At 52.4% G+C, this 13,773-nt stretch overlaps 1 long non-coding RNA gene across 7 annotated transcripts in view; it reads left to right on the top strand.

Moving 5' to 3' along the window:
* Positions 1–13,773, top strand: part of LOC137541874 (uncharacterized) — a 601,362-nt gene that overhangs the window by 158,752 nt on the left and 428,837 nt on the right. The gene's annotated exons all lie outside the window — the stretch shown is intronic.

Here is a 13,773-nt window from a genome sequence, read left to right as displayed (position 1 = left end):
AATTTCGCGCTTTTTTTTAACGCTGACGATTTAAAAAAATCTCCTTAAAAGCGCTAGTGCATTGCTAGTTTATGTGATTGTTCTCACAAAAACGATAAGCGGCTCCTGCACCATTTTCTGAGCGTTTGCAATTCAATAGAAAGTATAGAGAAATCGCTTTGAATTGCGCTCTGAAACGCTTTAAAGAGACTCTGAAGTCTCTAAAAAAAGTATTTTTATTTCAAAAATATGTTTAATATGTTATCCCTAACTAAACCGCTGCATCCCCGCCGCTATAAACTATCTAAATCCCCCCAAACTCCCCGGGGCACATCCCCTCTCAGTCATCCCCTCTCAGTCTTCCTTCGCTGAGAGGGGCGGGGGAGAGGTGGAGATCCGCCGCTGACACACGTGTGAGGCAGGGCTGCAGCTCATAGGCCTGCCTCACACGGAAGCGTTTAGGGCAGCAAAATCCACGACCAAGAAGGTCGTGGATTTTGCGGAGGAGAGGTAGGGGGGAGTTAGGGGGGATTTAGATAGTTTAGAGCGGCCGGAATGCGGTAGTTTAGTTAGGGATAACATATTAAAAATATTTATGAAATAAAAATACTTTTTTTAGAGACTTCAGAGTCTCTTTAATGAATAAATACATTGGTCAAAGAGTTCACTTCCTGACTGACGTCAGATAATGAAAAAAAAAACATTGCTTCACAAAAGCGCTTAGAGAAGTGCTTTTCTAAGCGAAAAGTGCTCAGAAAGCGTTTGTAAAAGCGCTTCAAAAAACCCCTATGAATCGCTATAGCGCTGGCAATTTATAATGTGAACAAGGCCAGAGTATTCCTAAGCATCAAGGGGTACTTGAGATCATGTTAACCACAAAAGCGGGCACTTGACAAGTCCATTCATTGATAAAGGGTACATGTTACTAGAACGTTGAGAAACACTGTTCTAAAACATAACATAAAAATAATGTGTAGAAAATAAAAAGGTATTTTCCATGAGGTTTCATACATTCACATAGTCACGTTTGCTTGTCTTTGAGAATCCCACCAGCCCTTAGCGTCCCGGAATCTGGCAGGGAGATGGTTAATTGCAGTCATCCTACAGGGTACAGTCATATTTTTCTTCAAAGTAATGACAGCAGCCTCGACTTTAAACCTGAGCTATCTGCTTTACAAGCGAGGGGGGCAGAGTGTATTTAACCTTCCTGACAGCGGAGAAGGGTTACACAAATACAATAATGCGATACAACATGAGCGCGCTGTAATTTAGCAGTTATCACAGCTGCCTTCCAAAAATCTGCAGGGAAAAAAAAGCAAGAGACAGCCAGGCACCTTCAGCAACCATTGCAATCTTATCAAAGCAGATATAATTCCACTAGTGCTACTGGAGTAATGCGCAGCGCTTAGAATCTCAGTTCAAAGTGTGCTTTTTAGACAAGCTAATCCCAGCCTTGCTTTAACCCTGCCTAGTGCCAGTTGCCCTGATGCCCTGCTGAGTGCACATGGGATAGGGGATCATCAGGGCCGGAATTCAGCAAACACCGTGACGTGGGCCACAGCCTGCCGGAGCAAAGGGGGTCGTTTGCATAGCTCCAAACTGTCCCTCTTTCCCTCCTTCTCCCTCATTTGTCCCTCTTTCAGGATTGATGCGCAGATCTATGAAAATCGATGTATTTTTCTAATGAAAAATGTGTTTACTTGGCTCGGGGTTGGTTCAAGGTTCGATGGGGCCCTAAGGCAAAGGTAAGCTGGGCCCCCCATTCTGGAAACTTTGCCCCCAGAGCCCCACAAACTGACTGCTGCGACCCCCCCCCCCCCTCCGATCTCCCGCCTTAACTTCTATGTGCTTGCCAGGTCCCTACACAATACCAGCATGGCCGCCGGCGGGCGCTGTCCATCTTCCTGCTGCCTGCCTCTGGTGACCGGTGTCCCAACTAACTAGCATACATTGACAAAACAGCATACATTTAAAGTGATATACCCCTTGTTAGTAGAATCAGTGTCCCCTTGCCCGCTCGCTTCGCTCGCTGGGCTGCGGGCTCGGTCCTCGCTTCGCTCTGACAACTTTTTATTCTAACTCTATGTCCACTTGGATAGTGGAGATTGCACATCAGCACACAGGCAGCTAACTGAGGTTGAAAAGGTTAATGCTGCTGATGGGTATTATGGGGTTAATGTATGCCCTGCATGACTTTGCACATGCTCAGTATCATTTGTATGCTATTCTGTCGGGTATGCTAAAATGTTGGAACACCGGCACATGTAAGTATGTGTAATAAAATGTGCTGGTCACAAGACCCAAGCAGGGGGAAGAAGACCAGGAGCAGGAGGGAAAGGAACTCCAGTCACCGGGACAGGTGAGATACCAATGCTGCTATTGTGCAGGGGCCACGGGGAGCACGTAACAGTTAGGGAGGAGGGTCAGAGGCCCATAGGAGGCAATCGCTCCCTTGCCCTAATGGAAGTGCCAGCCATGGCTTGACTCTAAACTTGTATTATTTATTTATATTTGCATTCTCTGATGATACTTCTCGGAAATTGGAAAAATGTAAATCGGAAAAACGGAAATCGACATTGGCAGAAATCGGAATTTCCGCAGATGTCTCAAAGGGGCATTTCTGACCATCCCTAGTACAGGCATGTTGCTAGTTTGCAGGCTAGCAATGTGTTCCATCACTATGGAGGAGGGCGGAGGAATGATGTGCGGTGCACGACAAAGGGGGTGGAGCGAGGGAAAGAACAATAGCATCAGGCTGCGTTCTGGTGAAATGATTCGGCACGCCGGAACTCTCGCTGACGTATCTGGGCTGCTGTGTGCCTCAGGTCTGTCTATCTCGGCCGACTTTAATCTAGTGTAAACATTTAGAGGCAGGGGATCAGCAGGACAGGCAACCGATTTTGTATTAACCCTTTCCAATCCCTAGTCCCGACTCCCGATCACCCACGTCCCCTCTAGTACTGTATTTTTTCTGTTGGGCAGCTTGGGGGGACCTGAAAGAGTTAAATATCACGTATGTAAGTGGCTGACTCAGTCCTGACTCAGACAGGAAGTGACTACAGTGTGACCCTCACTGATAATAAATTCCAACTATAAAACACTTTCCTAGCAGAAAATGGCTTCTGAGAGCAAGAAAGAGGTAAAAAGAGGAATTTCTTATCAGTGAGGGTCACACAGAAGTCATTTCCTTTCTGAGTCAGCCACTTACATACCTGATATTTAACTCTTTCAGGGAGAGAAAGAAAAAAAGGAACACAGCATAGTTATTTGTGTGCTAGGCACTGTACATACATATGTCTATATCATCATGTCACTTCGGGTATCCTTTAATCGTCGTGAAATAACCCCAACCAATACCTAACCCTAACCACCTCCCTCCGATGCCTCACCCTAACCACCCCCCTGCCGTTGCCAAACCCTAATCACTTCCCGCCGATACCTAACCTCTAACCCCCCTCCACGCCTAACCGCCCCCTGCCAATGTCTACCCGCCCCCCCACTCCGACGCCTAATCCTAACCACCCCACCACCAGGCCTAGCCCTAACCACCCCCCACGCCTAACCCCAACCACCCCTCCTCCGATACTTAACCCTAATCACCCCCACCGAAGCCTAACCTTAAACCACCCTCCACGCCTAACCCTAACCATCCTCCTGTCAATATCTAACCCTAACCACCCCCCTCCGATGCCTAACCCTAACCACCCCTTTCTGATGCCTAACCACCCCCATGCCTAACCCTAACCACCTCTCCTCCAACACTTAATCCTAACCACCCCCCCCCCCCACTGATGCCTAACCGCCCTTGCTCTCTGCAGTACACAGTGTAGGAGGCAAGGGCACTATGCAGTTTGGGCAGCCATGGCTCTCTGCAGTACACAGCGTAGAAGGCGAGGGCACTATGCAGTGTGGGCAGCCCTGGCTCTGTGCAGTACACGGTATAGGAGGGGAGGGCACTATGCAGTGTGGGCAGCTCTGGCTCTCTGCAGTACACAGCGTAGAAGGCGAGGGCACTATTTTTTTATTGCGGGCAGCCCTGGCTCTCTGCAATACACAGTGAAGGAGGGGAGGGCACTATGCAGTGTGGGCAGCCCTGGCTCTCTGCAGTACACAGTGTAGGAGGCGAGGGCACTATGCAGTGTGGGCAGCCTTGGCTCTCTGCAGTACACAGTGTGGGAGGTGAGGGCACTATGCAGTGTGGGCAGCCCTGGCTCTCTGCAGTACACAGTATAGGAGGTGAGGTGACTATGTGGTGTGGACAGCCCTGGCTCTCTGCAGTACACAGTGTAGGAGGTTAAGTGACTATGCAGCGTGGGCAGCCCTCGCTCTCTGTAGTACACAGTGTAGGAGGGGAGGGCACTATGCAGTGTGGGCAGCCCTGGCTCTCTGCAGTACACAGTGTAGGAGGTGAGGCCACTGTGCAGTGTGGGCAGCCCTGGCTCTCTGCAGTACACAGCGTAAAAGGCGAGGGCACTATTTCATTGTGGGCAGCCCTGGCTCTCTGCAATACACAGTGAAGGAGGGGAGGGCACTATGCAGTGTGGGCAGCCCTGGCTCTCTGCAGTACACAGTGTAGGAGGTGAGGGCACTATGCAGTGTGGGCAGCCTTGGCTCTCTGCAGTACACAGTGTAGGAGGTGAGGGCACTGTGCAGTGTGGGCAGCCCTGGCTTTCTGCAGTACACAGTGTAGGAGGTGAGGGCACTATGCAGTGTGGGCAGCCCTGGCTCTCTGCAGTACACAGTGTAGGAGGTGAGGCCACTGTGCAGTGTGGGCAGCCCTGGCTCTCTGAAGTACACAGTGTAGGAGGAGAGGGCACTATGCAGTGTGGGCAGCCCTGGCTCTCTGCAGTACGCAGTGTAGGAGGTGGGGGCACTGTGCAGTGTGGGCAGCCCTGGCTCTCTGCCATACACAGTGTAGGAGGTGAGGGCACTATGCAGTGTGGGGAGCCCTGGCTCTCTGGAGTACACAGTGTAGGAGGTGAGGGCACTACCCAGTCTGGGCAGCCCTGGCTCTCTGCAGTACACAGTGTAGAAGGCGAGGGCACAATGCAGTGTGGGCAGCTTTGGCTCTCTGCAGTACACAGTGAAGGAGAGGAGGACACTATGCAGTGTGGGCAGCCCTGGCTCTCTGCAGTACACAGTGTAGGAGGTGAGAGCACTATGCAGTGTGGGCAGCCTTGGCTCTCTGCAGTACACAGTGTAGGAGGTGAGGGCACTGTGCAGTGTGGGCAGCCCTGGCTTTCTGCAGTACACAGTGTAAGAGGTGAGGGCACTATGCAGTGTGGGCAGCCCTGGCTCTCTGCAGTACACAGTGTAGGAGGTGAGGGCACTGTGCAGTGTGGGCAGCCCTGGCTCTCTGAAGTACACAGTGTATGAGGAGAGGGCACTATGCAGTGTGGGCAGCCCTGGCTCTCTGCAGTACGCAGTGTAGGAGGTGAGGGCACTGTGCAGTGTGGGCAGCCCTGGCTCTCTGCCATACACAGTGTAGGAGGTGAGGGCACTATGCAGTGTGGGGAGCCCTGGCTCTCTGGAGTACACAGTGTAGGAGGGGAGGGCACTACCCAGTCTGGGCAGCCCTGGCTCTCTGCAGTACCAGTGTAGAAGGCGAGGGCACAATGCAGTGTGGGCAGCTTTGGCTCTCTGCAGTACACAGTGTAGAAGGCAAGGGCACAATGCAGTGTGGGCAGCCTTGGCTCTCTGCAGTACACAGTGTAGGAGGTGAGGGCACTATGCAGTGTGGGCAGCCCTGGCTCTCTGCAGTACACAGTGTAGGAAGCGAGAGCACTATGCAGTGTGGGCAGCCCTGGCTCTCTGCAGTAAACAGTGTCGGAAGCGAGGGCACTATGCAGTGTGGGCAGCCCTGGCTCTCTGCAGTACACAGTGTAGGAGGGGAGGGCACCATGCAGTGCGGGCAGTCCTGGCTCTCTGCAATACACAGTGTAGGAGGAGAGGGCACTATGCAGTGTGGGCAGCTCTGGCTCTCTGCAGTACTCAGTGTAGGAGGAGAGGGCACTATGCAGTGTGGGCTGCCCTGGCTCTTTGCAGTACACAGTGTAGGAGGTGAGGTGACTATGTGGTGTGGACAGCCCTGGCTCTCTGCAGTACACAGTGTAGGAGGGGAGGGAACTATGCAGTGTGGGCAGCCCTGGCTCTCTGCAGTACAGGGTAGGAGGAGAGGGCACTATGCAGTGTGGGCAGCCCTGGCTCTCTGCAGTACACAGTGTAGGAGGGGAGGGCACTATGCAGTGTGGGCAGCCCTGGCTCTCTGCAGTACACAGTGTAGGAGGTGAGGGCACTATGCAGTGTGGGCAGCCCTGGCTCTCTGCAGTACACAGTGTAGGAGGGGAGGGCACTATGCAGTGTGGGCAGCCCTGGCTCTCTGCAGTACACAGTGTAGGAGGGGAGGACACTATGCAGTGTGGGCAGCCCTGGCTCTCTGCAGTACACGGTGTAGGAGGTGAGGGCACTGTGCAGTGTGGGCAGCCCTGGCTCTCTGCAGTACACAGTGTAGGAGGTGAGGGCACTGTGCAGTGTGGGCAGCCCTGGCTCTCTGCAGTACACAGTGTAGGAAGTGAGGACACTATGCAGTGTGGGCTGCCCTGGCTCTCTGCAGTACACAGTGTAGGAGGGGAGCACACTATGCAGTGTGGGCAGCTGTGGCTCTCTGCAGTAAACAGTGTAGGAGGAGAGGGCACTATGCAGTGTGGACAGCCCTTGCTCTCTGCAGTACACAGTGTAGGAGGTGAGGGCACTATGCAGTGTGGGCTGCCCTGGCTCTCTGCAGTACACAGTGTAGGAGGGGAGCACACTATGCAGTGTGGGCAGCTGTGGCTCTCTGCAGTACACAGTGTAGGATGAGAGGGCACTATGCAGTGTGGACAGCCCTTGCTCTCTGCAGTACACAGTGTAGGAGGTGAGGGCACTATGCAGTGTGGGCTGCCCTGGCTCTCTGCAGTACGCAGTGTAGGAGGGGAACGCACTATGCAGTGTGGGCTGCCCTGGCTCTCTGCAGTACACAGTGTAGGAGGTGAGGGCACTATGCAGTGTGGGCAGCTGTGGCTCTCTGCAGTACACAGTGTAGGAGGAGAGGGCACTATGCAGTGTGGGCTGCCCTGGCTCTCTGCAGTACACAGTGTAGGAGGTGAGGGCACTATTTCATTGTGGGCAGCCCTGGCTCTCTGCAGTACACAGTGTAGGAGGAGAGGGCACTATGCAGTGTGGGCAGCCCTGGCTCTCTGCAGTACACAGTGTAGGAGGAGATGGCACTACCCAGTCTGGGCAGCCCTGGCTCTCTGCAGTACTCAGTGTAAGAGGAGATGGCACTATGCAGTGTGGGCTGCTCTGGCTCTCTGCAGTACACAGTGTAGGAGGAGAGCGCACTATGCAGTGTGGGCAGCCCTGTCTCTCTGCAGTACACAGTGTAGGAGGAGAGCGCATTATGCAGTGTGGGCAGCCCTGGCTCTCTGCAGTACACAGTGTAGGAGGAGAGGGCACTATGCAGTGTGGGCAGCCCTGGCTCTCTGCAGTACACAGTGTAGAAGGAGAGGGCTCTATGCGGTGTGGGTAGCCCTGACTCTCTCGAGTACACAGTGTAGGAGGTGAGGGCACTATGCAGTGTGGGCAGCCCTGGCTCTCTGCAGTACACAGTGTAGGAGGAGAGGGCTCTATGCGGTGTGGGCAGCCCTGGCTCTCTGCAGTACACAGTGTAGGAGGAGAGGGAACTTTGCAGTGTGGGCAGCCCTGGCTCTCTGCAGTACACAGTGTAGGAGTGGAGGGCACTATGCAGTGTGGGCAGCCCTGGCTCTCTGCAGTACACAGTGTAGGAGGAGAGTGCACTATGCAGTGTGGGCAGCCCTGGCTCTCTGCAGTACACAGTGTAGGAGGGGAGGACACTATGCAGTGTGGGCAGCCCTGGCTCTCTGCAGTACACAGTGTAGGAGGTGAGGGCACTATGCAGTGTGGGCAGCTGTGGCTCTCTGCAGTACACAGTGTAGGAGGAGAGGGCACTATGCAGTGTGGGCAGCCCTGGCTCTCTGCAGTACACAGTGTAGGAGGTGAGGGCACTATGCGGTGTGGGCAGCTGTGGCTCTCTGCAGTACACAGTGTAGGAGGAGAGGGCACTATGCAGTGTGGGCAGCCCTGGCTCTCTGCAGTACACAGTGTAGGAGGGGAGGACACTATGCAGTGTGGGCAGCCCCTGCTCTCTGCAGTACACAGTGTAGGAGGTGAGGGCACTATGCAGTGTGGGCAGCTGTGGCTCTCTGCAGTACACAGTGTAGGAGGAGAGGGCACTATGCAGTGTGGGCAGCCCTGGCTCTCTGCAGTACACAGTGTAGGAGGAGAGGGCACTATGCAGTGTGGGCTGCCCTGGCTCTCTGCAGTACACAGTGTAGGATGTGAGGGCACTATTTCATTGTGGGCAGCCCTGGCTCTCTGCAGTACACAGTGTAGGAGGAGAGGGCACTATGCAGTGTGGGCAGCCCTGGCTCTCTGCAGTACACAGTGTAGGAGGAGATGGCACTACCCAGTCTGGGCAGCCCTGGCTCTCTGCAGTACTCAGTGTAAGAGGAGATGGCACTATGCAGTGTGGGCTGCTCTGGCTCTCTGCAGTACACAGTGTAGGAGGAGAGCGCACTATGCAGTGTGGGCAGCCCTGTCTCTCTGCACTACACAGTGTAGGAGGAGAGCGCATTATGCAGTGTGGGCAGCCCTGGCTCTCTGCAGTACACAGTGTAGGAGGAGAGGGCACTATGCAGTGTGGGCAGCCCTGGCTCTCTGCAGTACACAGTGTAGGAGGAGAGGGCTCTATGCGGTGTGGGTATCCCTGACTCTCTCGAGTACACAGTGTAGGAGGTGAGGGCACTATGCAGTGTGGGCAGCCCTGGCTCTCTGCAGTACACAGTGTAGGAAGAGAGGGCTCTATGCGGTGTGGGCAGCCCTGGCTCTCTGCAGTACACAGTGTAGGAGGAGAGGGAACTATGCAGTGTGGGCAGCCCTGGCTCTCTGCAGTACACAGTGTAGGAGTGGAGGGCACTATGCAATGTGGGCAGCCCTGGCTCTCTGCAGTACACAGTGTAGGAGGAGAGTGCACTATGCAGTGTGGGCAGCCCTGGCTCTCTGCAGTACACAGTGTAGGAGGAGAGTGCACTATGCGGTGTGGGTAGCCCTGACTCTCTCGAGTACACAGTGTAGGAGTGGAGGGCACTATGCAGTGTGGGCAGCGCTGGCTCTCTGCAGTACACAGTGTAGGAGGAGAGGGCACTATGCAGTGTGGGCTGCTCTGGCTCTCTGCAGTACACAGTGTAGGAGGAGAGCGCACTATGCAGTGTGGGCAGCCCTGGCTCTCTGCAGTACACAGTGTAGGAGTGGAGGGCACTATGCAGTGTGGGCAGCCCTGGCTCTCTGCAGTACACAGTGTAGAAGGCGAGGGCACAATGCAGTGTGGGCAGCCCTGGCTCTCTGCAGTACACAGTGTAGGAGGAGAGGGCACTATTCAGTGTGGGCAGCCCTGGCTCTCTGCAGTACACAGTGTAGGAGGAGAGTGCACTATGCGGTGTGGGTAGCCCTGACTCTCTCGAGTACACAGTGTAGGAGTGGAGGGCACTATGCAGTGTGGGCAGCGCTGGCTCTCTGCAGTACACAGTGTAGGAGGAGAGGGCACTATGCAGTGTGGGCTGCTCTGGCTCTCTGCAGTACACAGTGTAGGAGGTGAGGGCACTATGCAGTGTGGGCAGCCCTGGCTCTCTGCAGTACACAGTGTAGAAGGCGAGGGCACAATGCAGTGTGGGCAGCCCTGGCTCTCTGCAGTACACAGTGTAGGAGGAGAGGGCACTATTCAGTGTGGGCAGCCCTGGCTCTCTGCAGTACACAGTGTAGGAGGAGATGGCACTATGCAGTGTGGGCAGCGCTGGCTCTCTGCAGTACACAGTGTAGGAGGAGAGGGCACTATGCAGTGTGGGCAGCCCTTGCTCTCTGCAGTACACAGTGTAGGAGGGGAGGACACTATGCAGTGTGGGCAGCCCTGGCTCTCTGCAGTACACAGTGTAGGAGTGGAGGGCACTATGCAGTGTGGGCAGCTCTGGCTCTCTGCAGTACACAGTGTAGGAGTGGAGGGCACTATGCAGTGTGGGCAGCCCTGGCTCTCTGCAGTCCAGCAGGGGTGGAGGAGACAGACTTATGTCTAATTAGGACTTGTCACATCTCTCTCTCCTCTCCTCGGATCCCCTCCAGTCCGGCACATTCCCTGCAGCTGGCGCCGCAGTGCCTGCTCTGTGTATATGTCACTGAGACTAGGACAATATTTCAGTGTGGAGCCAAGCCATGGGGATCCACTCCATAAAAACCTCACTAAAAATACCAGTTCCCCCAGCCCCCCACCCTCACACCTCTCTCCCAATCTCTGCCACTCTCCGCTCATTGGCAGGCAGGCAAGCATGAAAAATGGACTGAATTCAGCTGCCCAGCTTTAACTGGAGGAAGTTAATTAAGAGTCCCTCATCCCCCTCTCCCCCTCCCTTCCACCAGCTGAGAGGGGGACCTGGCAGCTAAACTGCTGTCTTATTTAGTGACTGGAAGACCCTGAAGTGAGTCTATCACTGCAGTTGACACAAGCTGCAGAAATGCTTTGCGCAGGTGCAAGATTTTCCTCCGCCAAAAAGACTGCATGTGATGTACACAATGGGTCTCACAATGTTGTTTAGACTAGTGAGCTGCTGCCAGGGCCGGTTCTCTCATGAAGGAAGGTGAAACATTTGCATCAGGTGCAGAGATTTCAGGGGCAGTATTTTTGTACCTTCCTGAGGAGGAATGGAGTGGCTGAGGGGGAGCAGTGTTTTTGTCACAGACTCACAGCCAGCCAGTGTGCTATTGTGTTGAGCTGCAGCTTGTCATGTGCGAACATTCAATGAAGCAGAGTAAATTGTCTGGTGCTGTGCGGTCACTCCAAAACGGAGGGGGGGGGGGGGGGGGAAGGAACCTCACAAGTTTGCCTCAGGCAGCAGAAAGTCTAGAACTGGCCCTGTCTGCTGCGCTAAACAAATCTTTGCTATTTTCCGGTACCTCCTTCCTCACCTCTCCAGGAGAGACCGTTTGGGTGCAGCCAAGCAACATGTCTGTACAACAATTGCCACTTCAGCCTCATGTGCCCTCTCCTCCACAATCACCTTGGAGGGATTATTATTATTACACACCATGCTGTACAGAGCATATATTGTCTTATCACTAACTGTCCCTCACAATCCAAACCCTATATGTCTATGCATGTATCATAGTAGGGGCAATTTTTTAGGGGGAATCCAATTCATTATGTGTATGTTTTTGAGATGTGGGAGGAAAACAGAGTGCCCAGAGGAAACCCATACAGACAACATACAAACTCCTTGCTGAGGTTGACCTGGCTGGGATTCAAACCGGGACCCAGCGCTGCAAGGTAAGAGCGCAAACCACTACGTCACCGCTGGACTTGATCCTTAGGGCAACACTGCCGGGCTAATGTTATACAGATGTGACACTGGCCTTGAGGCTAGCAATGCGTTCTATTGCCATGCGGGGGGAGGGCCGATGGAATGGCACATGGCACACGACAAAGCGGCACGGAGTGTGCATGGAGTGAGCAATCCACCAATCGGATAGCTCACTGATATGCCGAGGGAATTGGGGGCTGCTATGCACACATGCCAGGCAGTTAAGCTGGTGTATTCAACCTAAATCTGTCACCCAAAATGATTGTTAAAGGATACCCGAAGTGACATGTGACATGATGAAATAGACATGTGTATTATTATTATTATTATAATCTATTCCCTACCATTGCCATATGTCTATATTATGTAGTGTAAGTACTGTAGTCTAGGGCCAATTTAGGGGGAGCCAATTAACTTATCCATATGTTTTTGGAATGTGGGAGGAAACCGGAGTGCCCAGAGGAAACCCACGCAGACACGGAGAGAACATACAAACTCTTTGCAGATAGTGCCCTGGCTGGGAATCAAAACAGGGACCCAGCGCTGCAAGGCGAGAGAGCTAACCACTACGCCACCGTGCTGCCCCGTGCTGCTGTACATGTGTACATGTGTATGTGCAGTGCCTAGCACACAAATAACTATGCTGTGTTCCTTTTTTTCTTTCTCTGCCTGAAAGAGTTAAATATCAGGTATGCAAGTGGCTGACTCAGTCCTGACTCAGACAGGAAGTGACTACAGTATGACCCTCACTGACAAGAAATTCCAACTATAAAACATACCCAGACAGCTTCTCTGCAATCTTGGCTTTAAAGGACACCCAAGGCGAAAATAAACTAACAAAATAAAGGATTGTATCTATCTTCCTACTCCTAAAAATGACTTTTTAAGATAATCCAATTTTATTTGTTGTTTAATTCTACTTTTTAAGTTTTAACTGTTTTATTGTTTTTGCTCAATGACACATTCATTGAAGTATGCCAGAGCTAAAATGTATGAATCAGTGACCCTTTTTATCTCTTTCCTGCTCTAAGAAGCCATTTACTGACAGGAAAGTGTTTTATGGCTGTAATTACATATCAGTTAGGGTTATGCTATAGTCTGACCCGGTCCCGACCCGGACAGAAACTTGCATACCTGATGTTTAACTTTAACTACTGACCCTTTTTATCTCTTTCCTGCCCTCAGAAGCCATTTTCTGCTAGGAAAGTGTTTTATAGTTGTAATTTCTTATCAGTGAGGACCACACTGTAGTCACTTCCTGTCTGAGTCAGGACTGAGTCAGCCACTTACATACCTGATATTTAACTCTTTCATACCCATGTCTATCATCATGTCACATGTCACCTCGGGTATCCCTTAAAGCAGACCTGAACTCAGAACTTCCCCTTTGCTCTAAAAGATAAGCAACAGCATAATAACCTTAAGGCCAGTGGCATAGCTAAGAAACTGTGGGCCCCAGTGCAAGTTTTGCATCAGGCCCCCCAAGCATGCTATACATAACAACTGCTACGCTACTGCTTAAGGCAGATAACACACTAGGCAGTGTGTGAGGGCTCGTTTCCACTGTAGCGGTGCGGAATCGCCTGGATTCCACCGCTGAAGAAATCGCATGCGGCTGCGTTTCCCCATGCGGATTTACCCGCGATTTCGCATGCGATTTCGCATGGCAAGGAGCCAGGCGAATTTAACCATGTCACTGCCTGTGTAAACTTCCATTGCCTTTCATGCGAAATCGCCTGCGAAATCGCGGGGAAATCCGCATGACAAAGCCGCATGCGATTTCCCTATTGAATGCATTAGCGGCGATTCGCCCGCATTCCTGCCGCACGCGAAATCTGACGACCCTGTCGTGCAGATTTTTCCCGCACCGAAAAACGCCGCCGCACACGTGGAAACAGCCCCATCCACTAACATTGAGTATGCGAATCCGCATGCAGTGCCCGCATGCGGATTCACTATAGTGGAAACGAGCCCTCAACGTTTGCGTTTTGCTGCATAGGCGTTTGTGCGTTTTTTTCTCATGATGAAGTGCATTTTGAGTGCTTTGCACATGCGTTTTGCCTTCATTTTACTATGTTTGCATTTTGCGCATATGAATCGTAAGTGTGATTTTGTGTGTTTTGCATACGTTTCTGATATGCGGTTTATGCAAATTTTGGGGATGCGGCCAGTGTAAAAACACATTTTCAATGTCCTGTCTGGCTCGTCACTAGGAAGTCAACAGGCAGCAGGAATACATTATCAAACTTGGTTTTTATACAAAAATGCATAAAAAACTGCAATAAACACACAATAAAACATTACACCTCTGCGCCACCATTGACATACATTA

Source organism: Hyperolius riggenbachi, chromosome 12, assembly GCF_040937935.1.
Source record: "Hyperolius riggenbachi isolate aHypRig1 chromosome 12, aHypRig1.pri, whole genome shotgun sequence".
Taxonomy (NCBI): domain Eukaryota; kingdom Metazoa; phylum Chordata; class Amphibia; order Anura; family Hyperoliidae; genus Hyperolius; species Hyperolius riggenbachi.
The sequence above is the reverse complement of the archived record's forward strand: the minus strand, read 5'-3'. Positions and strand labels throughout refer to the sequence as shown.